The sequence below is a fragment of the Adiantum capillus-veneris genome, chromosome 20 (assembly GCF_014529385.1).
Source record: "Adiantum capillus-veneris isolate H3 chromosome 20, ASM1452938v2, whole genome shotgun sequence".
NCBI lineage: Eukaryota > Viridiplantae > Streptophyta > Polypodiopsida > Polypodiales > Pteridaceae > Adiantum > Adiantum capillus-veneris.
In genome coordinates this window covers 23,495,211-23,516,774 of record NC_140950.1, presented here as the reverse complement: position 1 = coordinate 23,516,774, position 21,564 = coordinate 23,495,211, and the positions used below count along the sequence as shown (strand labels likewise).

Sequence of the window (21,564 nt, the reverse complement as noted above, 5' to 3'; positions counted from 1 at the left end):
GCACAGAATGGAAATGAAAGAAATCGCCCCTATGTGGATTATGGTTATTCATCGATGATATACTTAGTATGCTCAAAGTTAAAGGTGTGAAAGAAGTGAAAGGAGAAGAAGAAGAGAGTTTCTCTCCCAAGCCCTATTGTTGCCCTTAGGCAATAAGGATACTGCGGGGAGAGAAGTACCTGTAGCAAGGAAATTCTAGAGTTTGTGGAAGAGAATGAGAACCTTAAGAGAGAGAGGTGCTTGTGAAAGATGAAGATATGGTTACTAACCTTGTGCACATAATTGTTTCCCGCAAGAAGGTTGTGCCCGTTACATTGACAAGATTGCTGCTTGAATACCTTCCGATGAAACAATTAGGACACAACAAGAGAGATGAAAGGAGGAGTAAAGATAGAATTAGAGATAGATCTAAGTGTGGTGGTGGTATTAAAGATAAATAATGAGAGATAGAGAAGGAGTTAAAGACAAGTATTGGACTAGATATGCAAATGAAAGAAAAACTAGCAACATATATCTTACATGAGAGCAATCGCCACCACCTTAATGGAGAGAGAAGATGAGGCGAGACTTCAGCCTTTCTTCAAGAGAAAGTGTGGCACTAAGATGAGTGTGACACTATGGAATTGAGCTATTCTCACTCACTCATTGCTTGCCCCAATGAAGAGAAGGTTGCCCTTTTTATAGGTGAGGGAGCCATGTTTTACATAATCACTTGATTAGGCTAAAGAGTTAGCCCAAATCAAATGTTCTTTGGATATTTTTTAAAATGGGAAATATTAGGACTCAAAATATTATGAAATTCAGCATCTTTGGTCGTTGAGTCTCCATGTGGGTGTATGATGTATGTGGGCCCCACCTAGGCATCTTCTGTGTGGCTCGAGCAGGGGTTCCCAACTTGTGTGTCTTGTCCTTCAAGACATCTTTGAGGTGTCACATTCACATGCTTGTGTCTTTTATCCTCCAAATATATTATTTTATGGAAAAAGACCAAGATTACCTCTTTTCACTTGATTCACCTGTTTACCATCTCTTCTTGCAGTGTAGTTGTGAGAGGATTTTTGACTCTTTTCCCTGTAACTTTTGACCTGTAACTCGGATTGACATGCTTCAAAAGGTAAAATTGGCCTACTAAAAGAGCTTGACTTGGTTTTGGCCTTTTCTCCATGCCCTTAGGTCAGGATTTTCAAATTGGGATGGTCCAAGAAGCTTTGGATCGTCCTTTTCATAAAGTCTTCTAGTAGGCCCTTCCCTCTTGTATGTATCCAAGAAGGTATGCATTATTGAAGGGTTATATTATTAGATAAATGTGAAAATAAAAAAATAATTTATATATGGTAGGGTATAGCTGAGATATTAGAAGAAATATACAAATGCTTTTCCCCCAGACAAAAAGAGACACAATCATTGATACTTTGCTTACAGTTCTTCCTAATAGTAATGTACATTTATATTACTTCAAAGGTAAATACTAAGGTATGGTAGAAAGCTTTTATTTATGCATATGAGTATTATATGAAGTATACTTATGCGTCAAAAAGTCACAAGATAATTCGTTTAATGCCCGTTCCCACTATATACGTGCCACAGCACGACATCCACCCCCTCTAAACCTGCACATCCTCCGGTATGTGCCATATTGTCTCTTTGTAAGATCATCCCTCTTGTACATCTTCCTTGCTTTCTTCTTCACTGGATGATTTCAGAGCTTCATGTTCACTTTGACCTTCACCTGTGTTTTGCTCTTCTTCCTCATCAACATCTTCTAGATCATTGTCTCCTCTTCTCTTAAACATTTTGATCCTTTTTCCTGCAATGCGAATCTCTACTTCTGTACCATCTAGTTCAGACAAGCTGTAAGTAGCATTTTCATGCACATGCTTTACAACATACGGTCCAAACCATCTTTTTGAGAACTTACGCATGACTGTGTGCTGGTTATCAAGGCCACTATCATACACTAAAACCCAGTCACCTTTGTCAATTGCTTTGCTCCTGAGTCGATGTCGCTTATCAAAGTAGTCCTTGTTTTTCAACCTTGCATTTTTGAGTCGTTCTTTTGCAGCTTCAATGTCTCCGGGTCTTCTCTCTAGTTGCCTTATACGTAATGCAAGGAGATCATCCCTACTAAGCCCCTTTTGCCAAGGTAGTACATTCCATGTGGGAATTGTATCTTCAATCGGCATCACTGGCTTTTGACCATACATTAGCTCCGCAGGCATGTAGCCAGTTACTAAGCTATGTGTTGTACGATCAGCCCGTAAATCATATGGTAACAGTTTTGGCCATTCGCCAACTCTTCCTTCGCAAGCCTTGGCCAAAGCTTTGATGATAGGAGGATGCCCTCTTTCACTCTTTCCATTGCCTTCAGGGTTGTAAGCTGTAGTAAGAGAAAGCTTGATTCCTAATCTAGAAAAGAACTCCCTTGCTTCTTCGGCATCCATTTCACCTCTATGTGTAGTGATTTTTCCCACACAACCATAACGGAAAATCACCTCATTAAGAAGGAATTTTCACACAGCTTCTGTGGTTTTAGATCTTAATGCTCTTCCTTCAACCTGATTAGTTAGGTATTCTCGTGCAAGAACCAAGTATCTCATCTGCCAGACTCCTAAAGGAATTGTGACTAGATCCACAACCCATTTATAGTGCATGGCTAGTGGATATGTAGGGTGCAATCCATCACGATGTCGGACATTTGAATACATTTGACAAGTTACACATGACTCTACAAATTGAGATACATCTTTATCCATACCTTTCCACCAATATTTTTCTTTCAACTTGGAAAAGGTTGCCCACACACCCCTGTGTCCAACCCATAGACTCTCATGAAACTCTTACGACATACGTTCATTGTAATGGATTTCTCTAAACACCTTATGTCATATGAAATGATTTTAGGACGACCATTCATGAGGGAAGCACAAATGGTTCACGATTGGTCTAAAAATCATGTCTATTTGCAATTCCAAGACTCTGTCCTTAGAGTGGATTTGGTGACTGGTAAGGTACACCCCTTAGGGAGTAAAACCATTATTGATCATCGCTCTGACACCACAGTTCACTCGGCCCCACTACAATATTGTTACACTTGTAAGAAGGATACAGACATTGGCCAAGATTCTCCTTCTATGGATATCCTACCTGGGATGACTGAGTCGGACAATGTGGATTGGGTACACATTTCGTGTGATGGCTTTTGGCTTAACAAATGTCCCTGCTACATTCCAACGATTAATAAACACTGCTTTTAAAGAATATTTGAGAGAGTTTTGTGAAGCTTTCTTAGACGACCTTTGTGTTTACTCTTCTTGGAAAGAATATCTATCATGTTTGCGGAAGGTGTTTGAAAAATGTAGGTTATATCGTATCTCATTGAACCCGTTCAAATGCCAATTTTGGGTCAAGCATGGAGTTATTTTAGGGCATATAGTATCCAAGAATGGTATCTCAACCGATGAGAGCAAAATTAAAGTGATTCTAGAGTTACCACCACCAACCAATTACAAGGGAGTTCAAAGGTTCATGGGACACGTGGGTTATTATCGACGGTTTATTTTATTTTTCGCTGAGATAGCACGTCCTTTGTACAAGCTTCTCATTGAATTTAAATGGACTGAAGAGTGTGACCAGGCCTATGAACAATTGAAGAAAACACTAGCAAGTGCTCCGATTTTAAGGACACCTAACTGGGATGTCATTTTCCATGTGCATATTGATGCGTCAAACTTTGCTATTGGGTGTGTTCTCACTCAACCAGGAGAACATAAATTGGACTATCCCATTAGCTTTGCAAGCCGTCAATTGAACGATGCTGAAAGGAACTACACCACTACAGAGCGAGAAGGTTTGGCAATGGTTTATGCAGTAAAGAAATTTCGCTACTACCTTCTGGCAAACAAGTTTGTATTTTATGTGGATCATCAAGCGTTGCTGTATCTGGTAAACAAGCCATGCTCCACAGGAAGAATCACACGATGGTTGTTAATTCTTCTTGAGTTTGATTTCACGATTGTAGTGAGACCCGGTAAAAGGCACGTCATGGCTGATCATTTGTCTCGCATACCCAATGGTGAAGCCCCTACAGGAGTTGATGATGAATTACCCGATACTTCCCTATTCATAGTTGAGACTATGCCTGAATGGAGTGAGAACATTGTTAACTTTTTAGTTAATGGTTTTCCACCCAAGGAACTTCGTAAGGATATCGCTCGAAGGCTAGTAAAAGAATGTGAACCCTATTGTTTGATTGCCGGAACCCTGTATAGATTAGGCAAGGACGATATTCTTAGGCATTGTGCCCGCGAGGATGAATATTTGTATATCTTGCAAGAAGCACATATGGGCATAGCAGGAGGACATTTTTCAGGGGACCTGACTGCTAGAAAGGTGCTGCAATCAGGCTATTGGTGGCCAACTTTATTTAAGGATGCATCACTTTTTACAAAAGGGTGTGATGAGTGCCAACGTTACAAGACCACACAGCGCAAGGACAGAATGCCCTTACATCCTATTAAAGTAACCCAACCATTTGAAAAATGGGGCTTAGACTTTGTAGGTCCAATTAGTCCCGCAGCTCGCAACACTCAATCTCGATATATTCTAGTTGCTACGGACTATGTAACAAAGTGGGCTGAAGCTAAGGCTTCACAAAAAGCTGACGCGAGGACAACAGCTAAGTTTCTTTTTGAGAACATTATCACAAGATTTGGTTGCCCTTTTGAAATTGTTAGTGATAATGGTACCCATTTTATAAATGAGGTAATAAGAGAGCTTACCACGACCTTTATGATATCCCACCATAAGTCTACACCTTATTACCCGCAAGCTAATGGACAAGCCGAGAGCACCAACAAGACTCTAATCTCTATTTTAACCAAGACGGTAGAAGCTCATCGCACTGATTGGGATTTGAAGTTGACATCTGCTCTATGGGCTTATCGTACTGCTTATAAAGTGGCTATTAATTGTACGCCATTCAAAATGGTATACGGCCAAGAAGCGGTTATGCCTTGGGAGTTTGTCATTCCTAGTCTTAGGGTAGCTTCACAAGAAGGATGGAATGGTAACCCCTTAACCGAGCGTTTGTTTATCTTAGAAAAACTAGACGAAGAGAGACAGTTGGCTGTGCAAAATGCTCTTGTGGAAAAGGATAGGAGAAAGAAGTGGTTTGATCGCCATGTGAACGACAAGGATATCAAAGTTGGTGATAAAGTCCTTATGTATGGAGTACGTAAAGAGAAGAAAAAGTTGAAATATGCTGGTAAAGGACCATATAGAGTATGTGAAATTACCCCACAAGGTACCCTTCGTGTGGAAACTCTTGATGGAGTTGAAACCATTGGATTCCTCAATGGGAGTAAATTCAAAAGATATTATGATCCTTTAAGCCAAGAAGAACTACGGGCCATTCATCAAAAGAAGGCCGCCAAAGCACAAACCGAGTTAAACAAGATACAAGCTCAAGCTGAGGCTAAGGAGCGACAACAACGTATAAGACAAAAACGAGAGGCTAACCTTGGGGTCACAAATGCATTCCACGTGGAAATCGAAGAGGATGGGTTGGACTCTGACACACCTCTACGATACCCCATTGAGTTAAATAGTGCCTATGGAAAAGTGCTATATAACGCCTTATTGGACACGGGTGCTAAATACAATCTGCTATCCTATGGGGTGTGGTGTCAGTTAGGGAAGCCATCTCTATCTGAGAGTATTATCCAAGTCAAGGGTGTCAACAAGAAAAAAACTACGGTTTTTGGAATCTGGCACACTTTTGTCAGTTATGACAATGGGATGGTAGCTCAAGACTTTTTGGTCATGCCTACTGGAACTATGGAGGGTAATATAAACCTAGGCCGCACGTGGATGATAGCCACCAAATGCACTATTGATTGGGGGACTGGGGGTGTTACAACGCAAAAACCAACTCTTAGCCCTACCACTCAAGCCATAGTCCCTGAGATATTGCCCAAGGAAATAAAACCCAAGACATTGCATGTCCAGGAGGTTGAACCATACGTCCCCATAGCCCAACTCTCTAGAGCTTCAACTGATGTAGTTGAAAGAAAGCTTGAGACACACAAGAACCATCCTAATATAACAGAGAAAACATACAAGTGGGTCCCTAAAACCTCTGTAGTGAGCATGGTTGAATCAAAAAAACGGAAACCTAGTAAGAACCGTACCACTCACTCCAAGAAATGTAAAGAAACGCTGCGTTGGATTCCTAAACGACTATTGGAAGCCCAAGGCTACTATCAAGGAAATGATCAAATCTGGGTGCCAAAACGTAGATTGTACTCTTACCTATCACCTGACCCAAGTGAGCCCAATCCCGTATCTCCAAAACGAATCAATGATCGTGCAAAGAAAAAGATCACAGAATGCTACACACCCGCTCCCGAGTTAGTTTGGATACCAAAGAAAGAACGATTTGTTCCACCTAGCTCAGGAACAGGGAAATCAAATGAAGCTTCTTGCTCTTCATGTAGTTCCTATACGCAAATAGAAGCTTCGACACAACCTCCACCTACCACTGTACATATCCATCCAAGCACGAAAGAGTTTGCACCTTCCGGGGTAAGTTCACCACCTACAACAACGTTGCAAATAAAATCATGGGAGAGTACCTTACCACCCTTGCAGCTTGACAAGGCACCTAGGGTAATAACAAACTACTGGCAAAAATCCTCACCTATTACCAACTGGAACAATTGGTTTCAAAGGGTGACAAGCTCATTTCAAACGGTATGATCAAGGAAGGGGGGAGTGTTTGCTGACAGTCCTCATTCATTTGTTTCCCTCTCAACCTTTTTCCCTAACCTCTCAATTCCAATCTTAGGGAATGCACATATAAAGCTTTATACTCACCAAAAAAAAAAAAAAGAGCAAGAGCAATTAGCAAACGAGTATGCACAATAAAAGTCAAAACATTGACTCAGACCTACACATGTCACATCTGGTACACTGAAACAGAAACCTATGTCATGACTGTTTTAGAGTTGAGAGATTAGCGAAGATCTCTTTTCCCACTGATGTGCCTCCTGGAGGTATTCCTTTTGTTTCCTAGTGTGTACAGGAGCGTGTTGCTATTGATAGGATTTGGACCTTCATGGAACCTTCAAATCAAGCGCGACCATAAACACAAACAGGTGTTTCTTGTCCATTAGCATTGCCTTTATCTTTTTGCATCCATGTTTGTCTGCTTTGATTGTGATTGGTAGCATAATATTCAGCGCATTGGCTTAGTATCAAACATTTAATTCAATGTAATGTTTTGTCGTAATCACTTGTTTAGGTGTAAAAATCAAGCAGTCCGACTAAGCTAGTTTGACCAAGCTAGGTATTAGAAATCTTCTCTTAATACCATGGGGAATGCCTTCCTAATAAACAATGGTTACTTAGGTTCTTAATCCGATTTAGGCAGCATTGTATGAAATGTACTAGGGCTTTCTAGTGGGCTTAACACTAGTGACCTTTAGCTTAAGTATTATAAAGGGAGTTTACTAATGTGATGAGCCTGGGGGATGTAACAGTGTTATATGACCCCCCAAAGTTACAAAATTTAAATGCTAAAAATGAACAAGAAAAAAATCAAAGTGCCACAATGTAAAATTTTAAGCATGAAGAGAAATCCCTGCTTAAATTGGTACTTCACTCACATGTATTGCCTATGGTACTAGAGCCCTAGAGGTTCCCAGTGTGGGCGCTTTTCCTTGAAAAGCAAAAAACCCAAGGTATACAAAATAAGCACACACATCATAATTGAATCAATGTGAAAAGACTTGGGGGGGTCAAAGAAAAAGTAATCAGTCAGGCGATGATTTCATGAGAAATTCCTTTTATGGTAGCTTAACTACAAGGTTTTCTAGATATAGCCTCTAGTCAGCCCTTGAACATGAATACTTGGCTCTCGCGATTAAACAACTTAATTGACCACAGAAAATTAAGAAGCTTACCCATGGTATTAATATTCGATCTCTAGTGCTTTTCGACCGTCAAATTAGCGACCCCAGACTTGTTTAATTTTCTACCTTTACATCTGTTTATGCATTTGATTACATTGCAATTTAATGTTCATTGCTATCAACTTGTTTGAAATTCTTTGACCAATCAATTTGTCTACCTAAAACTGCATATGCTTTCTAAGAGAATGCAATTACTGTGCCAATGTTGTTTGATTTTGCAGTGACTGAAGAAGGCTAAGGACATTCATCTCAAATGCTCTTCCACCTCGACGACCCAGCTTCAACTCAATAGCTTCCGAGGACGGAATCTACATCAGGAAGGGGGGCATGTTAACCCTCACGGCACACGGACACCCCATCACCTACGATGGACGTGTATTATGTATTTGGTAGAGTCAGGTACCGGGCTTGTCGGACCAATAGGAAAAGGGTAGGAGTGATCGTTGATGAGAGGCGCACTTTAACTTGGACATTCAAGGGATTAGTTGGTTAAGCATGGGCGCCCAAGTGTGAATGGGGTGAGCTCCTATAAAAGCCAACTAAACCTAATTTTTACTCATTCTCTCATTTGTGCAATTGAAGAGTGCTCTTGCTCCATCTCCATCTTCTTCTTCTTCACCTCCTTGTGTGTGTGTGTGTGTGAGTGAGAGAGAGAGAGAGGGAGAGTGTGTGTGCGATCGAGCATTACGAAGGCACGATGGCGGCGAAGCGGTTGAGCGCGGCACGACTGCAGCTTCTTCTTCATCGCGGCGAGGAATCCACCACGAAGGCGAGCGTAGAGCGGTGAGTGACACACCCTTTGTTTTCTTGAGCTTGCTAGTTTAGGCTTGTTGTGTGCTTGGAGCCGTTTGTGGCTCGCACACGGTGTATTGGCAAGTCCCTTGCTTCGACAGTGCGGCAAGGAGCGCACACTAATTACTAAGCTAAGCTATGCTAATATGAGTGATTATGTGAGGAGATGTACATCTTTCTCGTAAGAATACTCCTTCTTCCTCTCAATCTACTTTCATACCCTGCTAGCTCTCACCATCTTTGAAGGTGTGTGAGGTCTTAGGTCTGAGACCGGGGATAATTCATGTTGTGTTTGCTAAGTGTTTTGCTTAGTGCATGAAGCTTTCATCTTCATTGCACTAGCTAGTCTTGCAGGAACACAAAGAATTGTATTGTACAATGTCTCTCTTGATGGGAGAAACCATATTACAAAGCCTTTTGGAGGGGGGACCGGCTCCATGCAAATCCGGTCCTCAACCATTATGAAAAATATGAACCCTCTAGGGGCCCTTTGGGATTAAGGTTAATTAGAGGCCAGCCAATAGGAAGAGGGTGGTGGACACACTCTATACCCTCAAAAAAGTAAGGGGACAAGGTAGCCTTACACCTCTTAATGGCCTCACCTAGTGAGAAGGTAAGGGAGGGGGAGGGGGGGGGGGGGGGGGAGGGGGGGAGACCACTTTGACCTTTTTTCCCCCACTTTTTGGCCCTGATTTAAAAATACACTAAAAATTTCAAATTTTCAAAAAATTTCAAATTTCAAGTTTTCCCTCCTTAAAAGATCCCCTAACCTATTTCATGGTCCAAAAAGCATTTTTGACCTCCAAAAGTAAAAAACGTGCACTAAAAAATTCCAAAAAATTAATTTTTTCTAAAAAAATTCAAAACATCATTTTCCACTCTCCAAAGTCTTTCCAAACCTATTCTATAGCTAAAAAGTGATTTTCTCTCTCTACAAACCCTTTTCCAAGCTCTCCATGGCTGCAAAAACCACATACACCCCCTATAGTCCAGCATTATCTCTCTACTAGCTTTCTCCCATCTCCATTGTAGCACAAAGCAAGCTTCTCCCCCATCTCTTCCCCTTGCCCACCACATAGTTCCACACCAAGCTAGCTCCTCTCCCTTCTCTCACCTCCATTACAACATGAAACAAGATTCTACTCCTTCTACTTTCATTCACTCGCACTACATGGAAACCTCTACTCCCGAAGGTGGAAAAAGCATCAACTCACATGACTTGCATACCACAAGAACAGGAGGTGTGAATAGTGCATGGGCATTGCAAGGATTCATCTCCAACATAAAGATAGAATGGTGAGAAAACTACCCTTGTAGCTTACATTCAGAGCTTAAGATCATCTCCATCTTTAAGTTTATCATGCTGGAGGGATTTAACCTCTTTATGGCTTTCAATGTTTACGCTTCACACCCCATAACATTGGGTGGTGCTATTTTGTCTCACAATGTAAGTAAGTTGTGCTATCTATGGAGAGTCATCAAAGATTTTTCTCATAATTTATTCTTTGTATAGTTGTCATTAGATTATTAGAATGATATCATTTTGTACTTTATAACTTTGTGCTCACATAATCTGTTGTTTACTTACAGAGTCAACTTGTTTTGAGAGGACATGAGCAAGCAACCATGTACAGAGATGGAAATCACCCTATTTTTGTTCCGTGAGGAACCTTTCACTACCGCGTTAAAATATTTTGATAAGAATATTAGGATTTTTGTAGAATCTTGAACCAATAGGTACTATCTAGGAGCTCTTAGAAAAGCCATCCCTATAGTACTACTATCTTCCCTAGTGTCATAGACACACAAATACTCGTGTATATGAATCTCTAGATGAGAAAGGCAAATACTTGTAACTAGAGAATCCTAACAGCAACAACATTGTCTCCGTTTGTAATTATTTTTATGAGGCTGGATTCCTCTATAAACGCAATATAAATATTTCTTTTTGTTAAATGGTGTCGCACTAAGTGAGAGTATTTAATTTAGATTATTGGAGTTTCATACAGATTTGATTAATATTGTTGATTTTTATGGATATTCTGATTTGCATGTAAGATGTTTGAAGTTTCAAGTCTTAATCATTCCACCATGAAGAAATTCATGCAATATTTTGATTTCAATTTAATCACTATTGGTTATTCTTATTAAGTGGATCATAACCTTTGTCAAGATGTCCTCATTGGGATGTTCAATATATATCAATAGCAACATTTCAAAAGTTGAGAAAGCTAAATTCTTGCTTTCCAAAATGTTATTGTTTCCATACTATACCTATGCCAAGCTTGACTTAGAGAAATGACAACTTGAGATGGAGGTGTAGATATATAGGGGTGACTTATTATTGATTCTTTTTTCATCATATATATTATAAAGACTTTGAGTTTCCACCTTTTTGAGTAGTATTGACAAGTTTTTGGTATCAAACCTTCTTAAATATCCCTATTCATTCGCTATTGATAGCTATTTATTTGGTATTGCTAAAGATCATACCAATAGCTATCACCTTGTGAACTTAATTGTTGAATTGCGGATTTGATTTTTACTATGTAGCTCATTTGGATAGAGAAAGTGTAAAGATAAATTATAGATACATGCATTGTTAACATAGAAGATATGTATCACTCGAACCTATATAACTGCTAATCAAGAAACCTTTGGTTGGATACTATAACAATAGGGGTCACATGTGGTTTCAAATACCAAAGAAATGGCTTAACCAAAACATTCCCAAGAACACAAGGTGAACACAAGGAAGTAAAAATTGGCTCCTTGTTTGGTTGATGTCTTGCTAAATGTTCTGAGTGCACAAAATTTGTAAGCCTTTGACCTTGGGAGTTCACTAAAGTATATGTAACATAGCACATGTGTTCAACAGAAGGGAATTTATATTCTTGTAAAGTTACAGAAACATGTGTAGGTAAGGCCTATAAGGGCTACTTTCAATCCATTGTGGTGAACGCACATGATATAGGAAAATTTTACATAGTGAATACTCCAGACATCAAACACTACAACTCTATCTCATGGACATACATTAAAACAAAGCCCCCTATTTGTCATTTTGAAGCCCCAGGGACCCTCAACAAGAGGGACCACAACGGCCCGTAGAATGGCCATCCAGGGACAAATAGGGACCAAGATATTTCCAAGAACAAGGGATGGACACAAGGAAGTTAAAAATGGTTGATAAGCATGATACAAGGTTTAGGTATGTGCCATTTGGGGGGGGGGGGGGGGGGGGTGCTATGAACACATTAAACTGCCCAGTTCTATCTCATGGCCATGCATTAAAAAAATCTTGTACTTGTCATTTTAGGGCCCTAGGGAACCTCAACAAGAGGGGCCATAAGGGCGCGCAAACTGGCCATCCAAAATTTTTGGATGGCCAGTTTGCGCGCCCTTGTGGCCCCTCTTGTTGAGGGTCCCTAGGGCCCTAAAATGACAAGTACAAGCTTTTTGTTAATGCATGGCATGATACAAGGTTTAGCTATTTGCCATTAGGGGGGGGGGGGGGGGGGGGGGGTTGCTATGAATACATTAAATTGCCCAATTCTATCTCATGGCTATGCATTAAAAAAAACCTATACTTGTCATTTTAGGGCCCTAGGGACCCTCAACATGAGGGGCCACAAGGGCGCGCAAATTGGCCATCTTTGGGGCCCTAAAATGACAAGTACAAGATTTTTTTTGATGCATGGCCATAATTCATTTTAGGCTGTTTTCAAGAGCTTCTAGTGTTCAATTGGCTCCGAATCTGTCTGGGCTTGTCTCACATAAATTTGTTCGTCTCGTCGCGCTCTTCAACCATCGTGTGATGCAAAAAAATCATATCCTGCTCGGATTCTTTAAAAATCAACGTGCAAGTTGACAATTTCTTTAAAAATGATGTAAAATAGACATTTTCTACTTTTCCCTTAATCTACGGGCTCTAACGAGCATTAAAACCATGGAATCTGAAAATACTCAAGGAACCAATGTTTTTTATTGTGTTAAGGACTGTATTTCCTACATACAAAACTTTCTCAACATCTCACCCTAATACCTTCAAAAATGGCTTCTAAGGAGTGCCCTCGATCAAAAATTGAAACTGAAGAAAAACAATCAGAATGAACTCCTAAACTGTGTACAAACTTTAAAATAACCAAAATTTCCTTTTTAAAAAAGTTATTGCTAAAAATTTGAAAATAGACCACCCTTGGACTTCCCACAATGATAGAAATCAAAGGGTTCAAGGAGAGGTTTTGTGTCACAAGTGCATGGTAGGAATCTAATCGAGGTTTATTCCGTCAAGATCTCTTATACTTTATTATGTCTTCTCATGTACAATCTTACCAAACAAAAACAAACTTACACTTTAAATGACTATAAATCTTATTTAACTTATCAAACAATCTAAAATATGGTAGACCTAGAGTGCTCTTACACATCAACAAACAAAAAAGTCCAAATTTCTTCTCATTAACTTTGATAAACATACATCTGTGAACAACTTCCAAGGAGTAGTGCGGTCATAGTTCTTACATCCATTCCATGACATGGTATGCTCATGGGGTGACCTATCACATAAAAATATCTTTGGTAGGAGTGCCCTCATGTTAGGAAAGGGTGTGTTGCTGCTGATGAAAAGTTTTTGCATTGTCCTACTATGGATCTCTCCATGTTAGCATAATGATTTTTGGTGTAGTGGGAGCCACACTGCTGAGGAGAGCTTTGTGCCACCGTAAAAGCTTCATGTTATTCCAGTTCCTTGAGCCATTCTTGCAAACAACACCACTCAACTAGCATAGCAAGAGGTCACCTTGTTACAGAAACATGTATGAATTCAACATTTGCAAGCTATATAATAAAGACACTTGTTAAGTATATGTTGTACAAATTTGCAAGTATTTCTATCTAACTGGGAATAAACAATCCTAAAATATACATTAGGATGAGATTACCACCCCTAATAAGCATGGATTTGAAGCACCTACCTGCAAGATGTAACAAAGAAGACTGTTTTAGAGGAAAACTGGTGACACTTGACCTCTCTAACCTACAGCCTTTCACTATTTGTGCATAAAAGAAACCTTGGTGCCAAGCACTACAAAACAAGTAGAGGCAACACCTTAGACTTAAAAGTTTATGATAAAAAGAACACAATCAAAAGTAAGAAGTATATTGTTACCTTGCATAAAGGGGTGTTTTATTCAAATATGAATGTTGATGGTATTGGCAAGATATTGAAGAACCATCAACATTCATCTCACCGATGGTACGACGTTCCTAGGATGACCTCTGCTCACCCTCACGTGCGGCCTTTGGTGCAAACGTTGCAAACAAGCAAATATGTATGCATACGATTTGTGATGTCCTTGAGCACCATGGTAGTTATTTCATGAGGAAGCAAAGGATGAAAAGAGAGAGGGGGGAAGGAGAGAGAGGAACATGGGAGGAGACAAGGGGGGAGAGAGAGAGAGAGAGAGAGAGAGAGAGAGAGAGAGAGAGTGGAGAAGGAGGAGAGAAGGGGGTAGGGAGGGAGAGGAAGGAACATGGGAGGAGAGAAGGGGACAGTGGGGGAGAGGGAGAGAGAGGGGAGGAGGAGGAGAGAAGGGGGCAGGGAGGGAGAGGAGAGGGAGAAAGGAGGGAGGAGGAAGAGAGAAGAAAGTTTTTTTTTGGGGGGGGAGTTTTTTTTTTGAAAAATTGGACTTTTATTGCTTGTAAGTTTAAAAAAAGGTCAAAAAATACTTTTTTGATATGGATATATGTTGGGGGGGAGTTTTAAGTCAAAAATAAGTAAAAATAACTTTTTTTTAAAAAAAGTCAAATTTTGGCCCTTAGTGATCCACGTTTTTGATGATGTGGCCACACCTCTTTACTCCCTTCACTTTCAAAAAGCTAGAGAGAGAAGGTGACCTCCTAGGTCCACATCCTACATGTGTCTAAAAAAAAGGGTAGAAAAGCCTACTCAAAACTAGTTTCTTGAATGCCCTTGTCCCCTTAACCCTACACACCATTAGCCTTAATCCCTAAAAATTAGGATTCCTTAGAGGCCCATGCAAGGTTCATATTTCTCCTAATGACTGTTGTCAATAGCTTAATTTCTCTCTCTTTTGAAACTATTGTTCAAGCTACCTAACTAGGTGTTATGCTTTTTGTTGCTCTCTCCACCCAAGCACTCTTGTGATTTCTCATTAGGAATCTATTCTAATGAAATGCCCACTATGTTCATGCTAATTTCCGCTACACACAAGTTTTTAGGCCATTAAATGTTACATTGGTATCAGAGGACAAGGTTTCTCTTTTCTTGCTCAAGAAGGGAGGTCCTCAAGCTAGCTATAAATGGTTGGTATTATTAATTGCATGTGAGTAAGTAGAATAGGGATTTTTCAGCCTTGCAGTGCGCCTGCCTTCGTGCAGCTAACGGGGCATCACCGTCGAGAGCTATGGTCTTAATACTGGAGTCCTACGGGGCTTGCCTACGGCTTAACCACTATTAAGCTATTAGAAGCTTGACAGGAGCCGGTGCTATTTTGGTGTTGAACTACCCTCTCTTCTATTCCTTGCAATTAATGGTATTCGAGCCACGGTTACAGTAGCTTGAGTGCTTTTTCTAAAGGGGTAACTATTTGACTCTCCTGTTGAAGAAAAACACACCTTATGAATGGACTGATTTACAAGAAAGCTCATTTAATGCACTTAAACATGCTTTAACTAATGCACCTGTATTGCAATTGCCTGATTTTGAAAGACCATTCTTTGTGGTGGTCACTGATGCTAGTGGAAAAGGTATCAGTGCAGTCCTTATGCAAGATAACCATCCAATTGCTTTTGAAAGCCGTAAATTCAAACCTTATGAATCAAGGTTCAGTATATGATAAAGAGTTGACTGGTGTGGTACATGCATTGAAAATTTGGAAACACTATGTAATGGGTACTGATTTGATCATAAAAACTAATCAACAAAGTATCGAATATTTACTTTCTCAGCCCTTAATAGATGATAGACATCTTAAGTGGACCGCTTTTATTCAAAGTTTTCAACCCAACATTCAATACCAACCTGGTAAAGAAAACGTTGTAGCTGATGCTTTGAGTAGAAGACCCTCACTTAATCATCCAACAACCATTACGGGAACTTCATTTGACACTATGCCTGACACTTATGCACATGATGATGACTTCAAAACGACATGGTTGCATATGCTTGATAATTTTGTGCACACATTTCTCGAATAAACTTCCTTTATTTCAAACAAAAATTGTGTGTGACTAAACCTTTCCGTACATTAATTATTGAAGAATTGCACAAACCACCCTATGCTGGACATAGAGGATTTGTTGCAACTTTTCAAAATTTATGTCGTAATTTCTATTGGCCTACTATGAGAATGGTTGTTAAACAATATGTTTCAACTTGTTTGTCTTGTCAAAAAATTAAAGCAGCTACAGGTAAGAAATTGGGAGTTTTACATCCTCTCCCCATTCCTGAAAGACCTTGGGAACACATTTCAATGGATTTTGTTATTGGTTTCCCACTCACATTGCACAAACATGACATGATTTGGACTATTATTGACCGTTTTTCTAAACAAGCGTATTTCATTCCTTGTAAGAAAACACTTACAGCACATCAACCTGCACTTTTGTTTCTTAAAATTGTTTTCCCTTTCTCTTGCAGATTCTCCTCTCTAATCTCTTATGCTATGTTCTATTTTCCGTGTACTCTCTAATCTAGTCTCCATCTCTTACACATCTCTTACAATCATGTCTATGTCAATTCTATGTTCTTTGTGTGTGTATGATAGTTTAGGTGTGTGTGTGTGTGTGTGTGTGTGTGTGTGTGTGTGTGTGTGTGTGTGTGTGTGTGCGCGCGCGCGCTTGGAAATTGGAAAAAGAGGTGGACAGGTTGATGGTGATGTTTGGGAGCATGTGTTGAATAGCTTAAGCAATCGATCTCCCCCTCTTCTCCCAACAAAAAGTCTCTCCAACCATCAGTTTCAGCACTGTCGTGAGTTGATGGGCATTGGGTGAAGAGTGGTTCGCTTCCATTCTTATGGTCTCCCACATTGGCCATCGAGTGGGAGAATGTTAGGTGTAATGGCCATGTGACCGACCGCCCATCAGTAATTGCTACTAACCCTAAGTATACAGCTATACACTTGTGTGAGCCACTAACACTAAGTACAATTTTTATTGTGCCTTAGTGCATAAGATAGAGAAGAAATAAAGGGGGCACACAGTGTGTGTGTGTGTGTGTGTGTGTGTGTGTCGGCTCTCCCCCTTCAACCTGTGTGTGGCTATGGTGGTGCTTCTGTGAGTGTGCGTGCGTATTCCTCTTCCTCTTGCGCTCTGCTCCCGGCTCTTGTCCTTCATATTGAAGTGCAGAGCTATACATTTATTGAAGTGGTATTGTATTTGTTTCTTCTCTTGAGCATTGTGGTGCTACACGGAAGCAAGTACGGAATGGGAAATTTCTTTTGTTTTCATTTTACACCATTATGCTGTCAAAATTTTGAAGTTTCTAGTTGAATTGTCGTTGCTAAGAATACTTTTGTTGTTTATTGATTATAGTTGATAGATTATGGTTCGTACACCATCTAAACATGGCAGGACATGTATCTCTCAAAGTAAGTTCAACTATACTAAGCTTTTTGTGGTCTTTTTTTTCTTTGTCACTATATACTAAGCTAGTTGTGGTCTTATTGGTTTTTGCTTTTAGGAGCAAGATACAGATTAAGGTCTGGCACTACAGGACATAGGGCCAATGCACGATCTTCCATTGCTTGTTCCAATGTTCGTCAGAAGGAGGATATATTGAGTAATGTGCATGAAGAAGAGGAGCTCATAGATATTCATGCTACACAAGGTGGAGTGGTGGCCCAAAGCATGTTTGAAGCAACAAAAATTGTTGCTAAACTTGCTGATCATCCTACAGTGTTTAGAAAGGATGTTCATGGTCGCATATTGGAGGAGATTGTAGAGGTTTTATTGTAAAGAAAGGTGGGAAACCTCCTCGCATTCCTCTCTGAAGATTGATGGAAAACGAAGCCATTAGAGCGGTGGGTCCAGGCTCTTGAGGGCTTAGTGAAAAGGTTTGAGATGTCTGGAGTACAGTGTGCTTGGAGCTCCATTTCTTGTGTCATTTAAGAAGCCTGGCCATGATCAACGTTATGTTTCCGACTTAGACAAAGAAGAATGGGGGCCTAATTGGCGAGAAATTAGCGATGATTTTGATAATTCCCTTCCTCTTGAGTGGGAAGACTTAAGGGGGAAAAAATTTATAGTTTAGGATGTCAATCACCGCTTGAAAACTTGGATGCACTTGATAAAAATGCGTAAGTGATTTGTTTTTTGTTTAATATAAGGTTGTCTTGTATTACTCTATGCTATCTAATTTTCCATTTTGTTGTTGTAGAATTTCCAATAATAAGGTGGAGACATTGTTCTGTCAAGTGTCAATTTGTCCATGTTGATAGAAGTGAAGAGGGGGAGCTTATGCTAGCTCTACGCTCTCAGAATGAGTAGGCTCATTTGTTTTTGTTTCAGATATTGCTATTACCATGTCAATGTCATTCTCTTGCTATCTAATTTAAGATAATGCTATTTAGAATTGGTAGAACCACTGTGAGCACAAATTTTGGTCATGAGATCTTCTTGCTCCAAAAACTAGCCATGTGGAAAGCAAAGATTCTCTTTCTACTTGCTCTACAAAAGGAAGAGTTTGACATGTCTCTTATCAAAGAGATGCAGGAGATCAATGATCCATCGATTTTAGTGCCAAAAAAGGAAATGGTTGCTCAAGGAAGAGTAAAAAAAGTATTCAAAAGAAAGGGCTTATAAGGTAAACACTTTCTCTTCTCACCATGCATGTTTGAATTTCTACAAAATTGTAAGTTGACATTTCATTTGGATTGGATTACAAAATTATAAGTTTACAAAATTGATTGGATTTTATTTGGTGCAAATGCAACATAGGTGTTGGCCATTGTCAACCCCGCCAATGGCCAAGGGTTCTTCTCTTTGTTATTTAACTTCAATCGGGTACAAGAAAAGGATTAGATGGGCCTTACAAGAGACAAGGTCTACTCTTTGGAAACTTCTAAAATATCACCGGAGAGGTAATAATCCTTGGCCCAAAAATGCACGTGAAATCATCAAATGAATCAATGCATTTATGGTTTGTTTATTATTTTGTATAGGAAAAAGGAAATATTGCATTCTTTGATGCATTTCCATGTAGATGATGTTACTTCTGAGCATAATATTAGTGCCATAAAATTCAGAATGTACTTGCGTAAAGAATGGTATTGGGGAAGTATCTTGAAGCAATGCTTAAGGATTAAAGGGAAAATGATTGATGAACTATCGGAGGGCTTTGAAGCATGGTTTCATCATTGGCTGAGAGAGCACATTGATAAATCTTTTATGGAGCTTTGGAGTAGTCTCAACACAAAAGAGTCGGATGAAAAAATTCCAGAGCTCCTGGAATCTTTGAGGAGAGTATTATTCAGGTAATACAATTGATATCTTTATGGTTGACATTCTGTTTTGTACTTAGAGTTTGTATAATAAATAAGTCACTGGGTAAAGGAGCTCAAAGAAAGTTAAATGCATTTTATGTAGATGGCGAATTGAGCTTTACGATCAAACTTTGTTGGAGAAGTTTCCATTTGTTGAAAGTTGGAGGGGCCTCTCTTCTGAAGAGTGTATGTATCCGCTATGGATGAGAGATCATGGTTTTCTTGCTTGGCAAATTGAGTATTGCCCTTGGTGGCTAGATTACACTTGAGACACCTACCCACGTAATGAAGGGAACTTATATAAAGGTCATTTTTTGGCATTTATAAAAAGTACAAAATTGTTAAAGTGCTCATATTATTTAGACTATGTATGTGAGAGAAACATATTCTTGTTTACTTTAGAGTACATTCTTGAAAGAAATGAAGAGGGTATTGAGGAGATTGGCTCGGCTTCCAAGAAAGCCACCTCTTCAAAAAGAGTAAACACTAGTATAACCTCCTCTATAAAGAAGCGATTGGAATTTGTTAAATCCAAGAAGCCCAAGAAGTCCCCCAAAAAGAACAAAATAGGTGTTTAAGGTTCCACGGGTAAACTTGCTTGTAAAGATATCTAGCTGTCACTTTCTGTCTACTCAACAAGTCTTGATGAAATATTTTATTTTCAGATTATGCAGTGTCTTCTATAGATTATGATGTGACCGTTATTGGCAACATGATAGATGTTTACAAAATTTCTCTCGATGATGAGAAATAGTAAATACATGTGAGAAGAAAGATTGACTATGTGTGGTGTGTGGTGTGTGTTGTGAATGTTTGACATAGATGTGTTTGATCGTATGCAGGATCTTGGATTTTCTACATTCAATCAACATTGATAGGAAAAAGAGCAATGAAGTGGCCTCTCTTTTGTTTGCGGATTTTTCGACAAATTTTAAAGTTGAATAATTCACGGAGAACGAGGTATGCAATCTATGACAGTTTTAGAACTTTAAATAAAGTAACAATGCGTAATTTGCAGTCCCTCCATGGAATCAATTCTCTCAAAAATTGAGTAAGAAAGTGACAATAATAGCTTCTAAGTATGTGGCAAGCAATGGGTGGTACGTCATCTTAAGCTCCACTGATCTCTTTGGCATTGTGTCTGGCCATGCCATTGAGATGGGATTCAAAATGATGCACACCATCCTTATTTTGATCCCCAATGGTTATGTGTGAAAGACCATTGAGATTGAGACAGTAAGTAAAGTTATTTGCTGATTGAAAAAGCATGCTCGTAGATTTCTTCAATTAGATCACATTCTAATTGTAATTTGTAGGTAGAAACACTATTGTTAGGATTGTTTTATCATAAGGGTCAACGTTCTATCTACGATCGAAGAGATGGAGAGAGCGTGGACAACAACTCTTTCGATGCCAAGTTCGGAATACTGGTGGAGCATGCTGACGCAGAGTACATTGGAGGACGTGCTCTTAGAGGTGCCCCCGAGCGTAGCCCTGATTTCTTTCGATAAGAAGATATGCTTCCTACTATGTCTTGTTAGACTATGTTACGTAAAGTAAAAATGTGCATGTTTCTTTCTTTTTTCAACTGGCTTGTGTGGACATTTACTACAGAACACACCTACATTGTTGATATATTCTTTGGATATGGTGGCTTGGGCTATGTTTGCGCTGAGTTGTGTAGACACTGCCTCTACATAGATAGTGATTCACGGGTCTTTCAACAGCATCTTTTACGCTTCAAGGCTCCATGTGTAAGTGCTATTCCAGCGGTTGATGCAGATAGTGAGGAGACCGATTGGCAACAATATGATCCCGGATCACATTGCCCTTGAATGACATCTACAGTGGTATTGTCTATGGTGTTTTCTAGTTTATGATATGTATAGGACCACGTATGACTATGGTGTTTGGGTGCCACTTTTTTGGTTTGATTGAAGACATGTTGTTGGTGTTGACCGTCTTTATCAATGCAATCATGATTTCATGTATATTATGCTAGACAGAAGTTAGGTGAAATATTTGGATTTACCAAAGTAATATACCAACACATATTATTTTACGTATGTAATTACTTCTTCCCGTGAGCATTGGGCTGCTGCACGGAAGCAAGTATGGAATGGAAAAAAAATTTATTTGCATTTTCACGCCATTATGCTGTCAAAATTTTCATAGCTTGTCAATATAATCATGCTTTTCGGTGTTGATCATGTTTGGAAACGTAATCATGGTTTCATGTATACAAAGCTAAACGAAAGTTAGTATCATAAAATCTAATATCTAACCAACCCAAATGA

The 21,564-nt window shown here is 39.5% G+C and overlaps 1 pseudogene; it reads left to right on the top strand.

Moving 5' to 3' along the window:
* The window catches only part of LOC147432243 (uncharacterized), a 43,092-nt pseudogene extending 22,314 nt beyond the window's left edge, over positions 1 to 20,778 (top strand).
* Positions 20,779 to 21,564: the final 786 nt, after the last annotated feature.